Source organism: Anastrepha obliqua, chromosome 1 (genome assembly GCF_027943255.1).
Source record: "Anastrepha obliqua isolate idAnaObli1 chromosome 1, idAnaObli1_1.0, whole genome shotgun sequence".
NCBI classification, from domain to species: Eukaryota; Metazoa; Arthropoda; class Insecta; order Diptera; family Tephritidae; genus Anastrepha; species Anastrepha obliqua.
In genome coordinates, this window is record NC_072892.1 from 159,437,311 (window position 1) to 159,461,924 (window position 24,614).

General features: G+C 35.7%; 2 protein-coding genes across 4 annotated transcripts in view; one reads left to right on the forward strand and one right to left on the reverse strand.

Moving 5' to 3' along the window:
- Positions 1-24,614, reverse strand: part of LOC129239011 (dedicator of cytokinesis protein 3) — a 166,696-nt gene that overhangs the window by 33,764 nt on the left and 108,318 nt on the right. The window lies entirely within an intron of this gene.
- LOC129239026 (innexin inx3) overlaps positions 1,400-24,614 on the forward strand; it is a 37,418-nt gene continuing 14,203 nt past the window's right edge. Inside the window, exon 1 of one of the 2 annotated variants that reach the window (XM_054874304.1) lies at positions 1,400-1,493. The gene's annotated coding sequence lies outside the window, so the exon portion shown is untranslated. Of the gene's footprint in view, positions 1,494-15,419; positions 15,987-24,614 lie in introns of those variants that run through there. The other variant, XM_054874294.1, reaches the window with a different exon arrangement.

A 24,614-nucleotide genomic window follows, 5' to 3' on the forward strand; every position in this document is an offset into this window, starting at 1 on the left:
AAGTCGCTCGTGTAAGTAATGACGATCATTTTGAACCCAGAATTACTAAAATCAGTTCATTTTTGACTAAGTTATGGGCATTTAAAAAAATTTTTCTTATATAATTAAAAAAAATCGATTTTGAGCCGAAAAACAAAATTGCCGATAACTCTTAAAAAAAATTTTTTTCGGGCGAACGAAAAAAATACGTGTCTCATTATTTTGACCAGAGAGCAACATATTTGAGTTACATCGAAATCGAACAACATGACCCGAATAGCCCGGTTGAATTGAAATGGAAAGCATCAGGAGAAAATAAATTTAAAAAAGTTGTTTCTGTAAATATCACTAAGAGACGAGTAGCGGTTCCGCCCCATTGATGAAAAGATTTTAAAGGTGATCTCTTTAATAGATCGTTATTCGGCACTGAACGAATTTGACAGAATCAGCTGATGGACTGACGTCACTTGGGGTGGGTTTACAAAAAAAAAAAACTGACATTGTGTGGGTGATATACGAAAAAAATCAACCAATAACACTTCGTTGCTGAACAACGAATGATTGAACGACTGCGTGAATGCATTTGAAACATCGTGCAGAATTAGGTTGCCGAATCCCCATGGTGAAAAATTACACCTTTAAAAATCTGCTGATGTCACTTAGGATATGTTTCACAAAATTTAGCTTGGATGTGATGCTAGCTAAATTTTGTGAAACACATCCCAACTGACGTGGAATCCAAAGTTCCCCCCAACATTTTTGTTTCCACCATACCTAACGAGCAAACCTGGAAATCTATCATCCTTGTCGAATCTCAAAGTGACGTAGTAGCCAAAGTTCCTCCCATACCTAACGAGCAAACCTGGAAATCTATCATCTTTTTCGCATCCCAAAGCGACGTAGCACCAAAAGTTCCCCTCACAATTTTCTTTTTTAGCATAGTTAAAGGGCAAACCTTGAAATCTATTAGCCTTGGTACCGCCCAACCTACTGCATTCTCACCTTCTTTGTTGATCACTCATTACTTTATTTTAAAATAGCTGGCACCTCTCTTGAAAGATCCATCCGTGCATACATACACACACATATATATGCATAGGCACATGAACACATACACGAATACATATTCAACGAAATTTATGAGTAGTTAGTTGACTTTTTGATAAAAACGAGTTTTAATCTTGAAAAATGGCTCAATAATTAAGTAAGCGTGCTTACAATTATCACCTACATACATACATAGCGAGCAAAAGGAGAGTCAGAGAAAGAGAGAGAGAGAGAGTCAAAAAGGTTAAGTTTTTAACATACACACACACATTTACAAGCTAAAATCAATTGGTAGACTTGGCCAAAACAACAAACGAGGATTCGAATTTAAAGCCTCAACGATCGCATGTTTATTGGCTGTGCCGGGGCTCACTAACAAACTAAACAGTAGCAGTTTAAGTAATGAACTCTTTAAGTCGCTTTTAATTGGGCGCAGCAACAGAGTATTATTTTTGGATAAATTTAAGGTATTCAATTTTAAATTACAAAAAAAAAAAAAAACAAAAAAAAAAAATATGTGATCTAAGCACTATAAAATGGAAAAAAATAAAAATAGGATAAATAAAGAAACATGTACACATACACAGGCATTTAAGTTGAAATAAAGTGGGAAGTGTTAAAAATACATACATATATCATATACATATATTACCAACTACAACGGATCTAACAGACTGGGAATTTGAGCCAACCACGCAGATAACCAAACTCTACAATTATTTACTCTTTGATAAGAAAGACCGGTCAATATTTTTTGTCAATTGTCTAACATATGCATACAAATAAATAAGAAGTTAGTTGTGGCATGGAACGTGAAATTGTTCACCCAACTATGTAGATAAGTATGTATGTACGTGCATACATGCAAATAACTTTCCACATGTCAGTGACTTCAATAGAACCGTTTTTTTTTGTTTGTTGACAAACTCAGTGTTTATCGTTTTTTTAATCGTATCCTTGGATTAGTAATCCAAACAAATAAAGTGCAAATAAACAAAAAATGTGACAGTTGAAAAATTATAAATAAAAGTTCATAAGAATGTAAGTATGTATGTATGCGCTTACATACAAATCCCGCATGCAGTAAGAAGTGTTGATTTGTCTGCGTCCGTCAGCATGCGCATATGCACATACATATAGATATGTGATCTCCTTATCTGCACATCGCACAATCTCATCTGTTATACACCTATTACACTTTTATGCGCAAACACACGCACGCACACACACTCTCGTGGTATGTATGGATGTAGTATATACAGATTCATAGAACTCGTCTGCGGTCGGCAGCCTTTGCGTGAACCTTTTGCTGGTATGTAGAAGTGGTCGTCTTGTTTCAGCAATGCCTTGGCGACAAGTTTTCAGCGGTGATATCTTCTTTTCTTCAGTGTGTCGAAAGCCTCGACTTTGTCGTTAACCATCGCCATCTATTATACCTTAAAAATGCACGGATAGGTACACAAACATATGCATATATGTATGTATGTAAATATTCGGCTGAATGTTGTGTGCTCTGGTAAACAGTAAAGTCTATTGATGCGATTTATTTTCCTATAGACAACATGCGAGTATGCAAGAAGTGCAAATAACGTGCATGGATTTGTGTGTAAGTCTTTCACTGGCGACGAACCTGATGACCTGGAGAGACAACAACACTAGTGGCTTCTCCATGGAAATGTCTCTCATTTTTAAAAGGATTTTTAAAAGTTCGAGGTTATGAGACATGAAAAAATATATTTTTTTTTAGAATTTAAGTAATGATACGAGGGTTGCCACTCAAGTTTAGTTCAATTTTTACGCAAGCCATAGAGTCTGAATAATAATACGAGGGTTGCTCTCCAGCTTAGTTAAGTTTTATGCAATGCATAGAATTTACTATAAACAGGGATGCGAGGGTAGCTACTCAAGTGTTGTTACATTTTTTATAAACGAGGGTTGCTACTTAAGTTGAGTTATTTTTTTTTATGCAAAGCGTGGATTTCAAATAATTATACGAGGGTTGCTACTCAAGTTTAGTTAATCTTTTTATGCAAGCAAAGCATGAACTTCAAATAATTATACGAGGGTTGTTACTCAAGTTTAGTTAACAATTTTTTATGCAAAGCATGGAATTTGAATAATTATACGAAAGTAGCTACTCAATTTTAGTTTAATATTTTTATGCAATGCATGAACTTTGAATAATTATGCAAGGGTTGCTACTTAAGTTGAGTTATTTTTTTATGCAAAGCATGGGCTTCAAATAATTATACGAGGGTTGCTGCTCAAATTTAGTTAAACTTTTTATGCAAGTCATAGAATTTAAACAGTGATACGATGGTTGCTACTTAAGTTAAATTTTTTTACGCATGCACTTTAAGTAATGACACGAGGGTTGCTACTTAAGTTGAGTTATTTTTTTATGCAAATCGTGGATTTCAAATAATTATACGAGGGTTGCTACACAAGTTTAGTTAATTTTTTTATGCAAGCAAAGCATGGATTTCAAATAATTATACGAGGGTTGTTACTCAAGTTTAGTTAAATTTTTTTGCGTCATGTAAAAACGGGAGTTGCTACTAAAGTGTGGAAATTAACAAAAAAAATATTTACAATCGAAGCACTCCGATTAACCTACATAACTCAACAAATAGTGGTTTGAACACATCAACCGCTTCCCCAGGCGCTGAACGCAGACCTCTGTGAGAATAAAATGAAATCACTGGGTGCAAAATCTGGATTGTATGGCGAATGACCTTCCAATTCTATGTTTAGAAGGCTTAAAAATTCACTTGTTTGAGTCGATGTGTTAAAGCTCGCATTGTACTGGTGAAAAAGAATTCGTATTTTGTGATTTTTTCCCTCATTTTCCCCACACTTCTAGTAAAAAAAAGGTGGATATACCATGCAGAGATTGCCCTTCCTACGTTGCTCCCATGGGGGTAGTAATATGACCTGATCGTTGCACTGGAAAAAATTCTTCACGATTTATATTTTTCCATTTTTTTTACCAAGATGGGTGCTTCAAGTGTCTGTAAGCAACACAAATAGTCCTCGTATGACAAAACTTTCTGACAATGACTACCATTAGACATTTAAAATTTCACGGGAGGCATATTCCCTCATGCCTGAAAACTTAAGTAGCCACCCTGGTATAAATATATTTGCCACACTTTGTGCCATGATCGTGTTCTAGGTTTCTGGAAACCTCATCGCGTTTCTGATAAGTGTTTTGGTCGATAGCGATATATACATACGTATAACATCGCCATTCAAGTAAACATGACTAAGTAGGTTTTAGACATTTGTGGTTAGTGTGTGCTAAGTAGAGCGGGTCGGCCTCATACAAAAAAAAGTTACAAAACTCCTTCTTCTACTTCTTGATTGGCGCGATAACTGCTTACGCGATTTCGACCAAGTTTAACAAAGCGCGCCAGTCGTTTCTTTCTCTTGCTAACCGACGCCAGTTGGACACACCAAGAGAAGTCAAGTCCTTCTCCGCCTGATCTTTCCATCGCAGAGGAGACCTTCCTCTTCCTCTGCTTCCACCAGCTGGTACCGCATCGAATACTTTCAAAGTCGGAGCGTTTGTATCCATTCGGAGGACATGGCCCAGCAAACGAAGCCGCTGGATCAGAGCCGGAGGATGGTTCAATATGTAGAAGTCCACGCAAGTCGGGAACGTGTCTGCTCGCCATTCACTTGGGAGTGGCCAAGACAATTCTTCTGCTGCATACGGTCCAAGTAGCTCACAACTTTGGGGGCTTCATCCAAGTATTCTCTGGGTAGTTTCCCAACATCCGTTCGAGAGCGAGCTAATGTGAGAAAGCGAAGCAATCCAGAATACCAGGTTGTGCGCTGGGCTTGGGACCCGCCACGTAAAAATTCTCTCCAATGAAAACGAAAACAGAGCCTCGGATGAGAACTGTCTACACTGAAGACGACCACCGCAACCGAATTAAGGTTACGAAAATCCACCCCTGTATTTAGAGCTTATGTAGAGTGAATTTCGGCAATACACAAAAACATTTTTTTTGAACCTTTTAAAACTACTTTTTGGATTATTTTAAAAGAAAAACATTTTTTTTTACAGAGCCGAAATCCTTTCAACCGAAACCAAGTTATAATAAAAGAACTACTTCGGCGACTTTTCAAAGTACAAAAAAAAAATGTTTACAGAGCCGAAATCCTCTCAACATATGCTGGACAATTACCAGTTTTTTTCGACCCAGCCAAGTATGCCTTTGTATGTATGTAAACCGGACGAGTACTACTTTTAACCAGCTGTTGAAATATATTTCCAAATCAGTGTTCAGTGGGAAGGTTCGGCCAAACGTTTTACAGTTTTTCTGGTTTGGATGTGGGTTCTGGCTCAAAACCGAAGATCGAGTCAATGTTTCGCTCAATGATAACACCAATCGGTTAAATGTTCGATAGTGAACAAGTGCAACGGGCTGTGAAAATGAGATTCAAGTGACAGCAGTCAAATGTCAAAAATGCAAAATAATACCTCTGATAAAAGCCCTGATATTACCTCTCTGAGAAACCAGGTGTAATACTACTTGAAATGTTTTTTTTTATTTGTCTTCAGGGAGCAAAAATGACGACTCCTCGATCCTTGATCGACCGTACTAAATGAATATTTGCACCCAATTCCTGCATTCAACTTTTTTTCTTCAATTCCGGTGACATATCTATCATAGATGCACTGTAGGCAACGTCCTAATGGACTTCTAGCTGGAATCAAAATACGCACATTCGCACTTACATTCACAAAACAGTGCATTGACAGTATCCCAGTCCGGCATATAAGAAAAAGGGTGTGACAAAAAAATGCACGACTATCACCGATAAGTGACAAGAAAACGAGATTGACAATAACAACAACAACGCCACTAACAATAACCATAAAATTGTAGGTGCCATTATGCGGTGTTGCTAACATACATACATACACACACATCTGCACATACATACAGACGGGTGGAGCGCCGATTGTGGCTATGGGTTCGATAGAAATGGAATTGAGTATGAAACCATTTTATGACCTGGTTCGTGGTTCGGCCTGCTTTTAGCAGTAGTTATTTACATATAAACATATGCAAAATTGTTGAGATTATGTTGCACTTCACAAAGGTGACCATTATAATGCGTGAAATCGAATTGTGCATGGGTTTTCTGCTTCATGACTTTACTTTTCAACGATCAGTGGCCAAGGGCCGACATGAATGCTGTACGAGTTTTATACACAAATGATCATTAATATCGAGAAAAGCATTTGGGTAATTGGAATAATAGGTTTGCTCATGTAAAAATTATCTAGTAACTTAATTTCCGAGAATTCGCTTTCAAAGAGAAAAATGTTAAAAAAAGTACTTGAACGCAAAACGAATAACAATTTGCGAGTTACATGAACAACTGATTAAATGGTTGCCGAGAAAAATCACAAAAAGTAAAAAAAAAATAATTTGAACTACTTCGTATGAAACTAAAAATAAAAATAATAATAAATAAATAATAATAAAGCAAAAAAAATGATAATAAAGCAAAAAAAAAAAATAATAATAAATCAAATAAAATGTCTAATAATGAGCTTAGCACCACCACACAACAGGTGGTAGCTGTGAAAGTGCGGAAACCAAAAATGTTTGGTTGGATGCGCCAACAAAGCAGCCCGTCTCTAAAGTTGAAGACTTGAGATCAAAAGTAGAGGAAAATGCCACTCTAAAGAATAAAAAGCTGAAGTGGGTCAAAATGGGCAACGAGCTTGTATTGCCTAGAAAGGAAGTCTAAGCGAATAAAGCTCCATAATTCAAAAACAGATAGGTCTAGCCTAGTTTGCCCATATCAACTGTTTTACCCATATTATAGTTTTAAAAAGGCTTTGGTTGCACGACAAAACAGGTTTCTATCTATTTCTCTTTTTCAATCAACTAATAAACAGTGAACTGGACAAAATACAAGTATTTAAAGAAAAAAAAAAACAATTTCCCAGAGGCTGTCTTCGACGGCAATGAAACTGTTAATGAGATCAGCGATTTAGAAGATGACATAGACTTACGTTCCAACGACAGTCGGTTCTATGAAACCGGAACGTCCCGGATTTATATCCGGCCAAGGACTGTCAATTTAGGGGCGCCTCTTATCAGTCGGCTTCAAAAAATCGATTCTTTTTTACTGCAATCGATAGATATATTATAGGAGAAAATGCACTCAAAATTTTATAGCGGAATTTAAAGTGATTTCAGAGTTACATGCCTGTGTACCGTCCCACGTGTGAGTATACTGTCTACCTTCTGAAATCTTTGAAACACGTTTTCTCAAAACCATGGTTTTGAAAATACTTAAAAAAAAACGACGAAAGTTATCGCTTCTAACCGATAATCTATATAAAGATAATTAAAATGCGCAACTATTTAACTAACAAAATACAAAAAAAAAAAACATTTTTTAATGTTATTTGACACCTTGTTTGAAAAAAAATAGCGAAAAAATCACTTTTTTCAATAATTAATTGTGTGTTCATTTTTTCATATTTTTATGCGGGAAAGCCTTCTGAATAAGACAATATTTTTCTTTTGTGTTTCAGGTGAAAGCTAAGACCGCAATCTTACCGCCGTTTTACTAGCGCGCAACGAGAAGCTGTGCGAGATCCCTTATATGTCCGCCATTTCGTTTTTTTATTTATGTTAAAAAGAGGTTGTCTGTAAAGTCGGTTTACTGACGATAGTTTAACGTGACAACGTCATAAGAAAATATTGATGGAATGGTTGCGATTTTCAAAACAAAATTTTAATTTTATTTGTTTGATAGATATTTTGTATGGATATAGAGGAGGAGGTAAATGGAATTGCAATGGAATAGGCAAGTTACATTTACACAAACGTGAAAAATGACGAAACATTTATCAAATTCATGAAAGATATGTTCACTTTCGATTGTGCATCAGGCGTTAATAAGTCAACAACACTAAGAGGCAACATCATCGATTTGCTTTTTTCAAGACACTTTACACTCGAAACATTCCCTTTCATTTCCTACTTTTCCTATCATCATCCTATTCTCAACAGAGAAATGGTTCATTACCATGCACACAGGAAGAAGGCATATGCAAATACAAATATGTGAATTTATATACACATGCGTATATACATACATATATATGTTCACTCAAGTAGGACAGAGCCAGATGTCGAACGTTGCCGAACGCGGGGACCGATTGTGCTCTTTGTCGTTCGTTCCGCGCTCTCGCTTGCAGTTCAAGCACATTAGCTTACATTTGCTTGCGTACGGAATAGACTCGTATATTTGATATGTCCATGTGATTTGTATGCATCTTTACATATAGATTTGCTCGTTTTGAAAATTGCGCGAAATTGTATATGTATATGCATGTTTATATACATATATTAGTATACAACATATCTTATAAGGTATGTGGTAAATATTACCATACATTTTTTCCTTCATATATAATAAAAAAACTAATAATAATAACATTAAAACAACAGGTATTATTAATAAACTTGGTTTTATTTTAAATTCTTCAAGTAAATCAAATTAATAATAATCAATAAGAAGGCATATGCAAATACAAATACGTAAATTTATATATGTACATATGCGCATATACATACATATATACGCTCACTTAAGTAGGAGAGAGCAAGATGTCGAACGTTGCCGTTCGTTTGCTTTGTTCGTTCCGCGTTTTCGCATGCAGTTCATTCAAGGTAACGACAAATGAGCAAGGTAACACTAATGAGCAAGGTAACGACACATTTTTTCGTGCGTGCAGCCGGCTAAATCGAATTATAAGACGTTATCACGTCAAAAATTGTTTATTACTCTTCAATCATGCCTTCAAATAAATGCAAACGATTATTCCTGTGTGTCGCTTTTTTCGTCTCGAAAAAAAATTGAGAAAAAACACCTTTTTTTGAAGCCACTAATAAGAGGCCCCCCTACAACAACAACATGTCATATACTTAACACCAGCTACCCCAGCTTACTTTTCATATTATTCCATACATCCATATATAATATTTATTTAACTCGTAAATATATTTATTTTCCTTTGCACTCAGCTTTTTTCCTCACTTGCAATTTCTTACAAGTTAAAAATTTATACAGTAAAAATTGACAACTTCCCCCCAAAGTGAATGCCATTTTGCTCTTTCATTTTCCCCTACTTTGCAAGTTTTTTGGATATATGAACACCAAAACTTCATAATTTTTAACAATGGAACAAATTATTTGCTATATGAGCAGACCTAATATAATTTTCTTAAATAGTAGAAGAAAATGAATCGCATGCGCATGAAATTAAAGGAGGCTAGCACTTGAAAATATGCAAAAATTTATTTTTGGTTTAATAATTTTATTCCATATGTTTCCGATTTGATGCGATTTCCTATAAAAGTTCTTATACTCTTAAATTGCGCTACACATTAGTTGTTCGTTCTATAGCGGAATCTGCATCCTTTAACTGGATACCTTATCATGCCTGTCATTTAAATAACTCGAATTGAACGTATTCAAACATTGGGCTTACTCTACGTTCCCTTCGTTTTCATGGCGGCATTTTTTTTATTCCTTCATAAATTATACATGCAGATCACATTCTCAATTGAAAATAAAAAAAGTATTTAAGAAAAACATCATAATGCATAATATATAGCTCCTACTCGGAACATAGGGCTTAAATCATAAAGCTAAATACACACCAGGCAGCCGTTGAAGCAACGGTTGCAGCAACGTGTTGCCTTTGTTTAAAAACACGTTGCGACCGTTGCTTCAATCTCAGTATTGTGTATAACTGTGGTGCAGGAAAGGTACAAGCGGAAGATACGTAAAATTAAATTTTTTAAATGATCGACGAAATGCGTAAAATTACTTCTCTTATTATAATTGACGAACTTTTGTACGAAAATGAGGAAGAAAAAAAATCTGGTCCAAAAATTGGCTTTTAAAAAAATCGAATTTTCGAACGAGAGGCTCCTGAAAGAACTGAAGGAAAATGAGCCAGCGGACTATAAAAATTACATGAGGATGGACGAAGCCCTGTCTAGAAAATTGTTGGACTTCGTAAAGGCCAAAATAACGAAACAAGATACCATAATGAGAGAGGCAATATCAGCAGAAATTAGACTGGCAATAACTTTGAGGTATCTTGCAACCGGAAACGCTTTTGCGGACTTGAAATTTTTATCAATTTTATTGTATTCATTTTTTAATTGTTCGTATGCTTTTTTTCTAAAAGTTTTATTTTTATATTTTTCACTACTTATATCCCACAGCTCTCTCAAATTTTTATATTCGTTAATAAAATTAACATAATTTTCATTATTTTCAATTGCCATTTTTTCCTTTTTCACTTTATTTTACTCCGCACGAACCTTCTTCTTTGCTTGTGTTCAACGAACTGAACGAGTAAAAGCAGTAAACAATGATACACACGAAGCAACGGTTGCAGCAACCTATCCCAAAAATCAAATTTATTTGATATTTCAGGCAACGGTTGCAGCAACACGAAAATCATTTGGCAACACAGCTACACACGAGGCAACGGTTGCTTCAACATGGCCGAGTTGCTGCAACGGTTGCCTGGTGTGTATTTAGCTTAATGTATAATATATCGCTCCTAAATGGAACTAAATGAGCGACTAGGAGAAATGATAACATTTTCTTCGAGTGTGTAAGAGAGAGTGAGAATTTGAAATTCTCCTCCCCTCAATTTTATGGTTTGCAGTTATTATGAATTTTTGTTTACTGAGTTTTGTATTTGTTCGGCACTGCAATTTAGAAGGGGAGCGCAGTCAACCTTTACAACCGTGGGACAACGGGCCGCCTTTTTTTTGAAACATAGGAGCGACTAGGAGTTCCGACTGAGAGCTATATAATATGTATAATATTCTAGATGTCTGTATATGAATTTGAAATCTCTGCAGTCCTGGCGATATTTTTTGTCTTTATCTTTCGACTTCGATTTTATTCAAGGTGTTGTGAGTTGCCCCTCCCTTTGGAGCAAATCTGTCGTATGCCTCATCTAGAGCGCTTCGCTATTTGGATTTTCTCCATATTGGCATTGTAAAAACTCTGTATGCAAGGAGTGCACATGCATCAAGAGAGCTCTGATAGAATTCAATATCATCTAGAACGCTTTTGAGATTGACTGTGTTCCTCTAAACCCTCTTTCATTCAACTTCTTAATTATGCCTATGAATAATTGATTTATAATATTTTGTTATATTTTCTTCTTCCTGATTAAGACTTCTACTACATTTTTTGTTAAATCATCTTTATTAGTCTGTAAGACAATAAGGTTTTGTTAACTAATTTTTGATTCAATAAATAAATAGAATTTATAAATAAAAAAGCCGCTAGGGGCTAAACAAGAAGCTAAAAAACATTCAACGAAAGTCACTGGAATTCAGTTCCATTTTATCTATGCATTTTTCCAACTTGTTTTAGGGAATCTCGATTGTTTCAAAGCATTTTATTTGATGGCCTCATGACTCAGAAGAAGTCTTTCATTTGATCTCTTCAAGCCAAAACAACAAGTTTCTCTACTCTTCAAGCCTGTTTAGGTTCAGAAACCAAAGCAAAGTAAACAACTAAAAAAAAAAACAAATGAAGAAGGGATTCTTACTGGCTTCTCATGCATTACTTGCATACATTTGCAAATATCTACACACCTACATATGTATGTACACAAATTTCTTTTGCATGCAAATTAAAAGAAAATAAAATTCTGCTCAGACAAGCCGGAATCCAAAAAGCAGCCACATTCAACAAGCCGCACTTCCAAGCGATAGGTATTGAAATTTAAGGTAGCAACAGGCAATATATCGACTATAGAATCCCAGTAAAGACGAAAACAACAAAACGATTGTAAAAATGTTCGAATGGAGAAGAAAAACGTGCAGGAACACACCAGGTAGGAATTTATATGATCAATGCAATGAGAATTGTCAGGATCAGCGCCACAAATGTAGATGCGTGTAAATGTATTGTATGGATACATACGCACAAACAGGGCTGCACTTTTATGAAGGCTGAATGCGCTCAGTTGAACATGACTTTGGTCATGTTGGTATTCAGAGAGAGCGCGAGAGAGAGAGAGCGTTGGTGGCGAAGGTAAATATAGAGTGGAAAATGGAAATATGCTGAATGAGTGAGTTTGTATGAGTTTGTAAGCGAACGAAATGCAACAATGCATATTTCTCCTGCATTTCTTGGCTTGGATCAACGCTTGTTAACCGAGTTCTTTGGTTAGCGCTGAATGTGGAGATAAGCGAACTCATTGCCAAAGCACCAGCGAGTAGTTGACATACACACACATATAAATGTATGTATCTACCGAAATACGCGCAGAGAGCGGGAGAGTATTAGAAGAGTTTTTGGTATGCAAAAGATACAAAATAGGATTGCCAAACGTTAAATTGCTTAATTCAATGAAATAAAATGTGTTCTTTTTTCTCAATGAATAACGAATTTTAAAATGTTTACTCAAATAACCGTAAAACAAATGAATGAGTATATAAATAAAAAAAAAATAAAATAAAAATAATCAAAAAGTGATTTTCTCTATAAATACACACATTTTATTGGAAAGCACCAGAGATTCAGTGCAAAAATATGTACAGCTTTCTTTTTTAACAATCTGAACAATTGATTCTTTTAGGTATTATACACTGCCGATCCTAATGAAGACTAACAATTTTTTAATTAAAAAACCAACTACTTTTAATTCTTCTTTTATAAAAATCAGCTGAACTCGATTCCGAGTGTGCAGATATTAATACTATCAAAATGCCCGATAAAGTGGTTTTTAACTAGGATTGCCCATCGACAAGTAATGATAAACTTAAATAAAAGTTTCTGTCGAAAAAATGTTTCTATAAAAACAATTTGCTGTCTGGAGGTGGGATGAAACTTTTGTTTTAACTTCATTTATAGGACAACATCAATATGCTTTTTACAAAGTGTGTACGAAGCTAATAACTTTGAAAGCCCCCTTGAAAAATAGTCTAAACACGTAAAATCATATGATTTTGGAAGCTAATGAAGCCACCGATTTACCGAGCATATATAATATTTATCACTTTGCTGTTGAAACAAAGGCATTTCAGATTGAGTTCAAGCACTTTTGGAAACACAGACTGTTGAGCATTGCTTTATGCTGGTCAATTTTTTCGTTTTTAATACGTACGATCAATAGAAAAAATAGTACATTTCTCGTGGTGCTCCCGTGCTTCGATAGATGGAATTCAAAATTGGCAATATTTACAATTTTCACCAGGCCTCCGAAATAAAAGTGAGCCTCTCCACTGAATACAAAAAATTGGAGCAAAGCGCTCTTGGCGCTTACTTACTCAAAGTGGATTTGGAAAATAAATTTCCAGGTTGTAAATGCTGCGGGAGAAAAAGTCTGTATTATAAAATGACGAACAATACTGAATAACGGCGCCTACTGAAAAGATCGTTGCCTCTCTTGCTATAATTTTACGGAATTAAAAATGCTATAAAAAGAAACTCAATATTTTTCCAAACTTTTTTTTAATTTTAACATTAAACATTAAATTAACATTTTAACACAACTTCATTCATATGGCTGCCTCGGCTAGCCATGCACCATCCCATACGATCGGTCTAATTTTTCAACACATTTTCGATTGTATGCGGCTGTATTTCAGCTATGACATCGCGTATGTTGGTCTTCAGTCCATCAATTGTTGCTGGTTTGTTGGCATAACACTGGCCGGGTGTACGCACGGTTTTTGGTCGGGCACGCGTTGATTTGTCAATAAGCAACCCAGTTTCTCTGACTTTTTTCGCAAAGTATTTTCGTACACATTCTGAAACATTACCATGATTTTCAAAGTAATGTCGCAATATTTCCCAGCGTTCTTTGAACGTATACACAACCATTTTCGTTCAGCGGAAGAATAAAACTAATTTTCTGTCAAATCAGATGACAGCTAAGTGTTACCATTCTTCAAATAATACCTAGTTCAAATCCGCAACGATAGATTGCGGGCCCAACACCATATGAGCTTCTCATCATGTCCGTTCTATCGTATGGCGCAGAAGCTTAGACGATAACAACATCCGATGAGGCGCCTCTTGGAGTGTTTGAGAGAAAGATTCAGCGGAAGATTTTTGGACCTTTGCATGTTGGCGACGGCGGCGAATAAAGATCCAGCGGCTTCGTTGATTCTGCGCTCCGGCGCTGGAGAAGTACTAGGAGCCCTCTATGTTTGTTCAATTTTGTTATTTGTTGTAGACTAAAAACTTAAACAATTGCAAGCAACGGAGTTATCCTGTGTGAACGTCGCGGACAACACTAAAAGAGAATTCACAAAGTTGAAACAACAAAAGTTTCCCTGTAAAAACACCGTCTCATACTATAAATATTTTCTGTTGTGGTACTTTTAGAAGAAGTCATGGTGAAACATTTTTTAGAGGAGTGCTATTAAGCAGAATTTTGCAGAATCAGCTGATGGGCTAATGTCACTTGGGATGTGTTTACAAAAACAAAATGAGTTTGTGTTGGTGAAGTACGAAAAAAGTCAACCAATGAAACGTCGTTGCTGTTTGAACAACGACTGATTGGATGAGTGTGTGAAACCATGAGAAATGATCGTGTAGAATTCCGATGCCGAAGCCCCAAGTGAAGTGGCAGCCAAAATTCCCCCCATATTTTCTTTTTCACCATAACGAAATAGTAATCACTCTTGAGAGGAACAGCTGATTTCGGCGTGTGTTTCGTGAAGTTTCAACAGTTATTCGCCGCATTAACGGAAATAGTCTGATTTTTAGAGTAATTGAAATATTATTAAAGCGCTATTAAGACATATATTTTTAAATTCACCGAAGAATATCGATTGCATATTTGGTTATGTCTATAATTAGCGCGTACACCCTTTTTGGGTGTTTGGCCGAGCTCCTCCTCCTATTTGTGGTGTGCGTCTTGATGTTGTTCCACAAATGGAGGGACCTACAGTTTTAATCCGACTCCGAACGGCAGTTTTTATGAGGAGCTTTTTCATGGCAGAAATACATTCGGAGGTTTGCCATTGCCTGCCGAGGGGCGACCGCTATTAGAAATATGTTTTTCTTTATTTTGGTGTTCCACCGAGATTCGAACCTACGTTCTCTCTGTGAATTCCGTATGGTAGTCACGCACCAACCCATTCGGCTACGGCGGCCGCCGCATATTTGGTGATGCACATTAATATTATCAAAAAAAAGTATTCTCGATCTAGCACATGGCAACTCTGCGCGCGGCCATTAGCCACTGAGCTCAAACGCGCTAAAGCTGCAGTTGATGTTGTCGCTGCTGCTGCCAACGTTGCCGTTGGGGTTTTTCATTCAGCGCGGGTTTCGTGAGCCGCTCATTGAAAGTACATTCACCAGTGTGATTTGAGAAGGCGAAAAGATTGGTAGAATTAGCCGGACGATATAAACGCAATAACGATCAAAGTGGCAAAGCACAAACTATAGGCCCACAGTGTCACCAACAACAACAAGAACTACTAACACTACACTACCAACAACTCCATCAATATCACTCAACAGTAGAGCGAAAACTGCCAGCTAACAAACGAACGAACTAACCAACCAACCAACCAGTCAAGTCATTCCAGATACAGTAGCAAAAACGTCCATTTGTAATTTTTTCCATATGTAATTGCAATACACATGCGGCGAAGTTTTTGACGAGAATAGGCTAAACAGAAGCTGTAGTGAAATAAAAATTGAAGTGCAGTAGCACATACGAGGGTGAAATTAAAAGAAAAGTGAATAAAATAAATATACAAAATAGGAAATAAAAATTGAGAAAGTGCAACACAATTTAAATGAATAATTAAACAAAAATTTTAAAGTAAAATATTTGATTTTAAAAGTACATAGAAAGTCAAGGCTTCTTCTATAAATGGAATGAATTTACTACTGAATCATTCAAAATTCAAAAGGTAAGGCTAAACGAAAAACTAGCAACTTGTCAATAAATAAATAATTTATTATATGGCTAAGATGTTGTAGACAATACAACAAAAACAAAAACGAAAAAAAAATCGCAAAAACCTACGTGAAAGCAACAAATACAAAAAAAATGTATGTAAATATAAGAAAAAATTTGCATAAAAGAAAACAAAGTAACTGAAAAAGTTGAATACCATTAATTTTCGATAAAATAAAGGAAGCAATAAAAAGATATGTGTTAAAACTGTAAAGAAAGCAATAGCTGAAATCATGCAAAGCATCAAGAACATCTCGTTTGGAGTTTGGGTCATAAACCACTCTAAAACACACACACACACACGCACAAACACGGAGGCAGTATAAAAGCAGACTCACCACCACCAACACTACCAATGCGGCAGCAAGACAGACGGACGGGAAAGAGTGGCATCAGCCACAGCCGTCTGACGACACTCCAGAATCAAGAACGAAGACTCAAAACCCGTTTCGAAATTGTAGCGAGTTGAAAAAAAACGAAAAAACAAAACAAAAAACATTCCAGAGGCGCAAAGGAGTGCACTCCCGTAATAAGAAATGTGCTCAAAGCTCGCACATATGTTTTGTGCTTTCCCCCCTCCTTTCTATCTTCTACAAAGTCCGCATGCATTTTTAAAGCAACTGCAACATGTAGCAAAAACATTACGGTTAAATTTTATATAAGAAAATGTATGCTCACAAATATTCCAAATATGGTTGAGACATCAGAGAGATCTGTGAGCACAACAGCATACCTAAAAATGAGGCAACACAAGCAACAGTTAACAACATTTCGAATATACAAAAAAACAAAAAAAGAGAGGAAAAGTCGTAAATTTTAATAGAACTGGAAATGAAACATTTGCTTATGACACCTTCTAAACGAACGAAAGAGTTGGAAGGTTTGAAGGTTCAAGCTGCGAGTAAAATACATACACACATACATACCTACATATGTATTTGGTGGATAAATTATGCTTATGTAGTTGTGTGCGCGTGAGTGCGTATGTGGTGAAAATGCAAATTTCTGGCATTGAATAATATCGCAGACCGGAGTAATAAACAAAAAAGAAAAAACAAAAAAAGAGCAAAAACACAAAAAAAAAAAAAAATTAGAGAAAAACACAAACAAAACAATAGCTAAAAAGAGTGTGGTTAAAGAACTCAAATATAGCACACATCTACAGTTAACCCAAGTGTGTGTCGGTATATGCCTTGATATGATTGCCTACATATTTGTGACTGGACGGTAGTTAAGTTTTAAAAAGAACTAAAACTTACGCATTGCTCATTGATATTTTTAAGTTTCAAATAAATTTGCATTTGAAAGCGTATTTTAATTCAAAAATTTGAGCTGTTCTAAATGAAAAATGGCGCTAAAAGGTACAATGTAGGCAGCTAAATAACACTCATTTGCTGGGAGAGTCACATAATTTGGTTTTTTTGAGTGGGAAATCTCATTGGAATAATTTTTTGATTTATTTTTTACTTACATTGTAAAGTGAAAACTTTAAAATCGGCTTACTGGAATATTTATTTTTAACTTTTATTTTTTTAATATTTATTTTTTAAATTTTTATTTTTAAAATTATTTAAATTTTAATGTTTTTAGTTGCTATTTTTAAAACGTTTTTAATTGTTATTTAAACAAATTTTTTAATGCGACGTTTTATGCGTATGCAAACGCCCGGCTTGTAGCAGCTTTTAAAATTGTGAAATTGCGGCGAGTTCAAAATAAAAACAAAACAAAAAAAAACCAGCGGCCGAGGTTATCATGTTGCTACAGTTGCAACAAATGGCTAGTTTTAACACCATGTGTAGGTATGTATGTAGGCATAAAGCATAGAGCATTTACTGCAGTAACTCTTCGAAAACTAATTGATTATTCTGAACGGCGAATGACATATTTTTTCTTTTTATAAAACTAAACATGAAGCAGAGGGGCATTTACTGAAGTGACTTTTGAGAATGTCACAGATTTTGAGCTCAATAGCAAAGCATTCCATATTTATATTTACAGCAGCGGTTTTCTTAAATACGCATCGTTCATTCACTTTAATAGCGTCATTGTAAAAAAAGTATATTATATAAAAATGACCACAAGCACTTCTTGAATGCTGTGTAAAAAATTCATGGCGATATCTATTAATGGTACCTCATTAGATGGAAATAAGTATTTACTTTTACTTAGGGAGGCATAGTAAATTGAAAATTCTGCAGCCGTTTTTCTCAACACTTTGGTTTTTTGAGCTATGACACTATTGAAGTAGGAAATGAGCGATAAATACAACTCGTTTAATGTTTTTGAAAAAAAAAAAATCAGAAAATTTCCAGGATGATTCACTACGTAAGAGTAGTTGAATAGGTCATAGTGGTGAAACTCCAAATTTTCTTGAATAAAAATATTACAAGGTTTTAAGTTTGGTATTATAAATATATTTAAATTTATCTATGATATATAATAGATACAATGTGGCGCAAAATTAATCATACAATTTTGTTTTAACTTTTTTTTTTGTACTTTTACTTAGGGAGGTATAGTAAAGGGAGAATTCTGCAACTATTTTTCTGGACATTTTTTATATAAGGTTGTCAAAAAAGTCCTGCGGTATTTTTATTGAATTTTCAATTGTTCATAAAATTGGTTATAATAATGCGATTTAAGTCAAATATGCGCCGTTTTGTTCGATGACGAGTTCCCAACGAGATGCCAACTTCATAATGCCTCTCTTATAGAAGCTCGCTTCCCTATTGTCAAAAAACTTGGAGAGCCAATTTTCACAGGACTCTCTTGTGGACAACTTCCGACTACCAAGCTCGTTCGCCATGGACAGAAATAGGTGGTAATCACTTGGTGCGAGATGCGGACTATACGGTGGATGCAAAAGAACCTCCCATCCGAGCTCCCGGAGCTTCTGGCGCGTTACCAAAGATGTGTGTGGCCTGGCGTTGTCCTGATGGAAGACAATTCGGCCTCTGTTGATCAAAGATGGCCTCTTCTGCATGAGTGCTGCATTCAAGCGGTCCAGTTGTTGGCAGTACAGGTCCGAATTGAGCGTTTGGCCATAGGGGAGCAGCTCATAGTGGATGATTCCCTGCCAATCCCACCAAACACACAGAATAACCTTCCTGGCCGTCAATCCAGGCTTGGCCACCGTCTGGGCAGCTTCACCGCTTTTCGACCACGACCGTTTGCGCTTCACGTTAACGTAAGTGACCCACTTTTCATCGCCAGTCACCATCCGCTTCAAAAACGGGTCGATTTTTTTGCGATTCAGAAGCGATTCGCATGCATCCATACGGGCAAAAATGCTTTTTTGCGTCAAGTCGTGTGGCACCCATACATCGAGCTTCTTTTTAAATCCAAGCTTCTTCAAATGGTTTATAACGGTTTGATGACTCATGCCCAGCTCTCGGCCGATCCTACGACTGCTACTATGCCGGTCTCTTTCGATCAATTCAGCGATTTTATCGCAATTTTCGACGACAGGTCTTCCGGACCGTGGCGCATCTTCGATCACCTCTGCACCAGAACGAAAACGTTGAAGCCATCGTTGTGCGGTGGAAATGGAAACGGTATCGGGTCCATAAACTGCACAAATTTTATTGGCAGCATGAGATGCATTTTTGCCTTTATCGTAGTAGTACTGTAAAATATGCCGTTTTTTCTCTTTATTTTGCTCCATGTTTGCGACGCTATAACTCACGAACGACTAAAAGCAAACAACAATTAATCAAACACGTGTTAGCACGTGAAAAGAGCTTTCCAAAAAGCTCTAGCGTGAACCGATGCGACGAATACAACTAGAACTACGCGCTTGCAAAGACAAGCTTGCGGAAATACCGCAAGACTTTTTTGACAACCTTATATATATTTTTTATGACACTTTTCAAGCAAATGAGTATAAGTACGATAAGTGCATCTTTTTTTAATATATTTGAAAAAAAAAATCAGAAAATTTCGAGTTCATGAATACGAAATTGGCTACACTGTGCGATTGCTTAAATATAGGATGATTCGCTATATAGGAGTGGATGAATTGATTATAGTGGTGAAATTCCAAATTTTCGTAAAGAAAAATAACAAAAAAGTGTGAAAATAATAGAAAACAAATTAAAAAATTTAAATAAATTAAAAAAAAAATAAAAAAAAAAATAAAAACAAAATTAAAAAAAAAAAAAAAATAAATAAATAAAAAACAAATTAAAGAAGCAATAAAAAAAATAAAAAAAAAAACAAAAAAAAAATTAAAAAAAAAACATAAAAAATAACAAAAAGTTAAAAAACAAAAACACATTTTTATATATGTACGATGGCTCAAAGGTGGCCCAAAATCAATCACCCATTTTTAATAACTTAAAAAATGATTTTGGGAAAGAAGAGTATAATAGATCAAAGTGATCCAATTTTCTTTTTGAATAACGTTTTTACTAAATAAAAAAAAAATGATTTTGAATGATGGAAATCCCTATTTTGATCTTTACGCGCTTCATTGTTGGCTATTTGTATATTGCCACTGTCGACTTCAAAAGTCTTAATAACAAAAAATCTTCCCTTAGGGTGATTAATTTTGGTCAAGCGGGTTTTTTTTTACTATATTAATCACAAGCGTTATGCCTTTGTGCACTTTTTTTGTTTGTATTTACAAAACAAAACAAAAAAAAAAAATAAATAAATAAATAATTGGCGCGTGCACTTCTCTTAGGTGTTTAGCCGAGCTCCTCCTCCTATTTGCGGTGTGCATCTTGATATTATTCCACAAACGGAGGCCCCACAGTTTCAAGCCGGCTCCGAACGACAAAAGATTTTTTATAAGGAGCTTCTTCCTGGCAAAAATCCACTGGGAAGTTTGCCATTGCCTGCCAAGGGGCAACCGCTATTAGAAAATTAAATAAAAATTATATAAAAATATGCAACATCATAAATGAAGAAACTTTTTCATCACCATCTAAGGTGCGAACCGCATTGTTGGCAGCGTTACCAGTGTGACAGAAAAGCGATTACAAAAACAAAAAACAACCGTGACAATTAGCGTGTTTCCATGGGCTACCCAACTCAGTACAACGATAAATTCACACTCGTTGTTGCCATGGCAGTCGGGATTGTCACTCCAGCATCATTCCCCTTACATGCATGAAGAATGTTTATGCTACTACAACACCTACAAGAATTCACACTACGATAAGGATAATTTTTAAGGGTGTTACTAGCACTGATAGTCCCGATTTACACAGGGAAGCATTTTGAAAGGGAAAGATTTTGTTCGTGGGAGATGGACAGACGGACAGGAAAGAGTGAGGTATTTTTTCCCCCACCCCCACTGGCGACCCTCATTGTGCTCCTTATTCGTATTGTCAAACTTAAAGAAGTAAACGTCAATAGCAATGAATGTTACCGAAAACAATACTGCCCGTGTGACCGCGAAAGAAGCATCAAAAGAGAATTTACAGTGGCTCTCTTCCAGATGTCTCTATGTGTAAATCGGGACAAATAAAACTTTTGTTTCGATAGTACGAAGAGGATGCAACATAAACAATTAATTTGTTACACTCCTCCAAATACTTTTTTAATTCTCTTACAGAGCTGTCTGGCGTGGGGTTGGGATCAATTCTACGTTTAATAAGAGCCACAAAATCGTTCCACAAAGGAAGGTAAATGGGGTTTCCGTGCAGCACAGTGGTATCATAACGGACCTGTAATGTCTAAGTGAGTTGGTCGTGCAGACCGACTACCACCATAACCTAACCTACACTCCTCCACAAAAACGGTTGTCGAAAATACGTTCGGGATACACCTAATTTTCTTTCATTTAACTCGAGTTAAGAAGAAAAAAAATCTTTTTCCACACGAATTTGTTTGTTTTAACACGATTTTGAATATTTTATGAATTTTTCAATAGAGTGAGATTTTTCGACGCATTTACGAAACGTTTAAATTAGTATCAGGAAAAGCCTCTGAGACTCGGTAGATTTGCTTTCGCCGCTTAATAATTTATTTCTTATAATATATTTAATTTATTAAAATGTGTAAGCACAAAATAAATTCTTAAGTGAACTCTACAAAGAATTTTTAAATATTTTTTCCACCTAATTCTCATTTTACACGAATTTTTTGGGAAAGTATCTATCGTGTAAAAAGAGTAGTAGGTGCACTTTAATGACATTTATTTTTGATAATGACACCCGAAATATGTCCGCCACGGCTTTCAGTTACAAGATTCATTGGATTAGTCCAAATCTTGACTACTTTTATTTGTTTAAAAAAAGAGGTTGTCTGTAAAGTCGGTTTACTGACGATAGTTTAACGTGATAACGTCATAAGAAAATACTGATTGAATGGTTGCATTTTTCAAAAGAAAATTTTAATTTTATTTGTATGATAGATATTTTGTATGGATATAGAGAATGAGGTAACATTAACATAACATAACATAACATAAAATAACATAACATATCAGTCGAACGTGGCCGTTCGTTTGCTTTGTTTGCTTTGTCGTTCGTTCCGCGCTTTCGCTTGCAGTTCATTCAAGGTAACGGCAATGAGCAAGGTAACGACAAATGAGCAAGGTAACACTAATGAGCAAGGTAACGACACATTTTTTCGTGCGTGCAGCCGTTAAATCGAATTATAAGGCGTTATCACGTCAAAACATTTGGTTACGTGCAGAAAACACCTGTGGGTATCAGTCTTTAACACATTTTTTGCGGACTTGATGCTTTTGCTCTTGACGTTGAGAAATAAAGGCCACTGTTTAAATATTTGTGTAACAGTTACCCTATCCATTTACGCAGAAATAAATCTCATAATTTTAATGAAAAATAATAATTAACCGCTGAAGCAATTCAACTGAATTGCACCGATACACTTTTACTTTTATCATATTTCTCGTGGTATAAAAGTGCGCCAGCATTTCGGATAATCGTATTCATTTCTTTATTATGCAGAAATCAATGTGAGGATATGATAAAAATAATCACATACATACGCACATACACACGTAGGTTGCGAGCTTTAATGTCACTTGAAGCAGTGATTCATGTATTTACTTTAATTACAATAAAACTCAATTATTATTCACATACATAAAAATATGATAAATAAGGATGAATTACTGGCGCATAACTCAATTATGTTGAAACTGAAATAAGAGGTATTCATGAAACTAATTATTATTTTCATTAATGCGGCATTACATCATCACGGGTAGGATAAATGTAAAGCAGAATGTTCTGACTTTTTGCAAAGGCGTTTGTTCAGTGGGGGAACTACGACTCTCTTTGGAGAAACGAGTTTTTTTCAAATCGGATTCAAGTGCTAGAAAATAAATACAATACTAGAATAATTAAGAGTGCCGAAACGTAACACAGGGTAGTTATTAAGCTAAATACACACCAGGCAACCGTTGCAGCAACTCGGCCATGTTGAAGCAACCGTTGCCTCGTGTGTAGCTGTGTTGCCAAATGATTTTCGTGTTGCTGCAACCGTTGCCTGAAATATCAAATAAATTTGATTTTTGGGATAGGTTGCTGCAACCGTTGCTTCGTGTGTATCATTGTTTACTGCTGTTACTCGTTCAGTTCGTTGAACACAAGCAAAGAAGTAGGTTCGTGCGGAGTAAAATATAGTGAAAAAGGAAAAAATGGCAATTGAAAATAATGAAAATTATGTTAATTTTATTAACGAATATAAAATTTGAGAGAGCTGTGGGATATAAGTAGTGAAAAATATAAAAATAAAAATTTTTTAGAAAAAAAGCATACGAACAATTAAAAAATGAATACAATAAAATTGATAAAAATTTCAAGTCCGCAAAAGCGTTTCCTGTTGCAAGATACCGCGAAGTTATTGCCAGTCTAATTTCTGCTGATATTGCCTCTCTCATTATGGTATCTTGTTTCGTTATTTTGGCCTTTACGAAGTCCAACAATTTTCTAAACAGGGCTTCGTCCATCCTCATGTAATTTTTATAGTCCGCTGGCTCATTTTCCTTCAGTTCTTTCAGCAGCCTCTCGTTCGAAAATTCGATTTTTTTAAAAGCCAATTTTTGGACCAGATTTTTTTTCTTCCTCATTTTCGTACAAAAGTTCGTCAATTATAATAAGAGAAGTAATTTTACGCATTTCGTCGATCATTTAAAAAATTTAATTTTACGTATCTTCCGCTTGTACATACCTTTCCTGCACCACAGTTATACACAATACTGAGATTGAAGCAACGGTCGCAACGTGTTTCTTAAACAAAGGCAACACGTTGCTGCAACCGTTGCTTCAACGGTTGCCTGGTGTGTATTTAGCTTTATGATTTAAAAAGGTCGAGGGCTCACAGTCGTAATCATTTCAATCTCTCTCTCTCACGCATATCAGCTACTTTTACTGTCAGATCTCTACATTACATTTGTTGGTATTTAAAAATAGGATAATGTATAATATCTTCCTGGTTGACACTCTTGCAGTAATGGAGAGTTTGCACTTTTGGCATACAAAGTGCGACTCACCATCTGTTGTCGAATAACAGTCACTCTCCCTGTGCCGCCCAATGCGATCTGTTTCTCACAGCGTCATAGCTTTTATGGAGTTGAATCGGTGAATTGTTGAAACAAGTA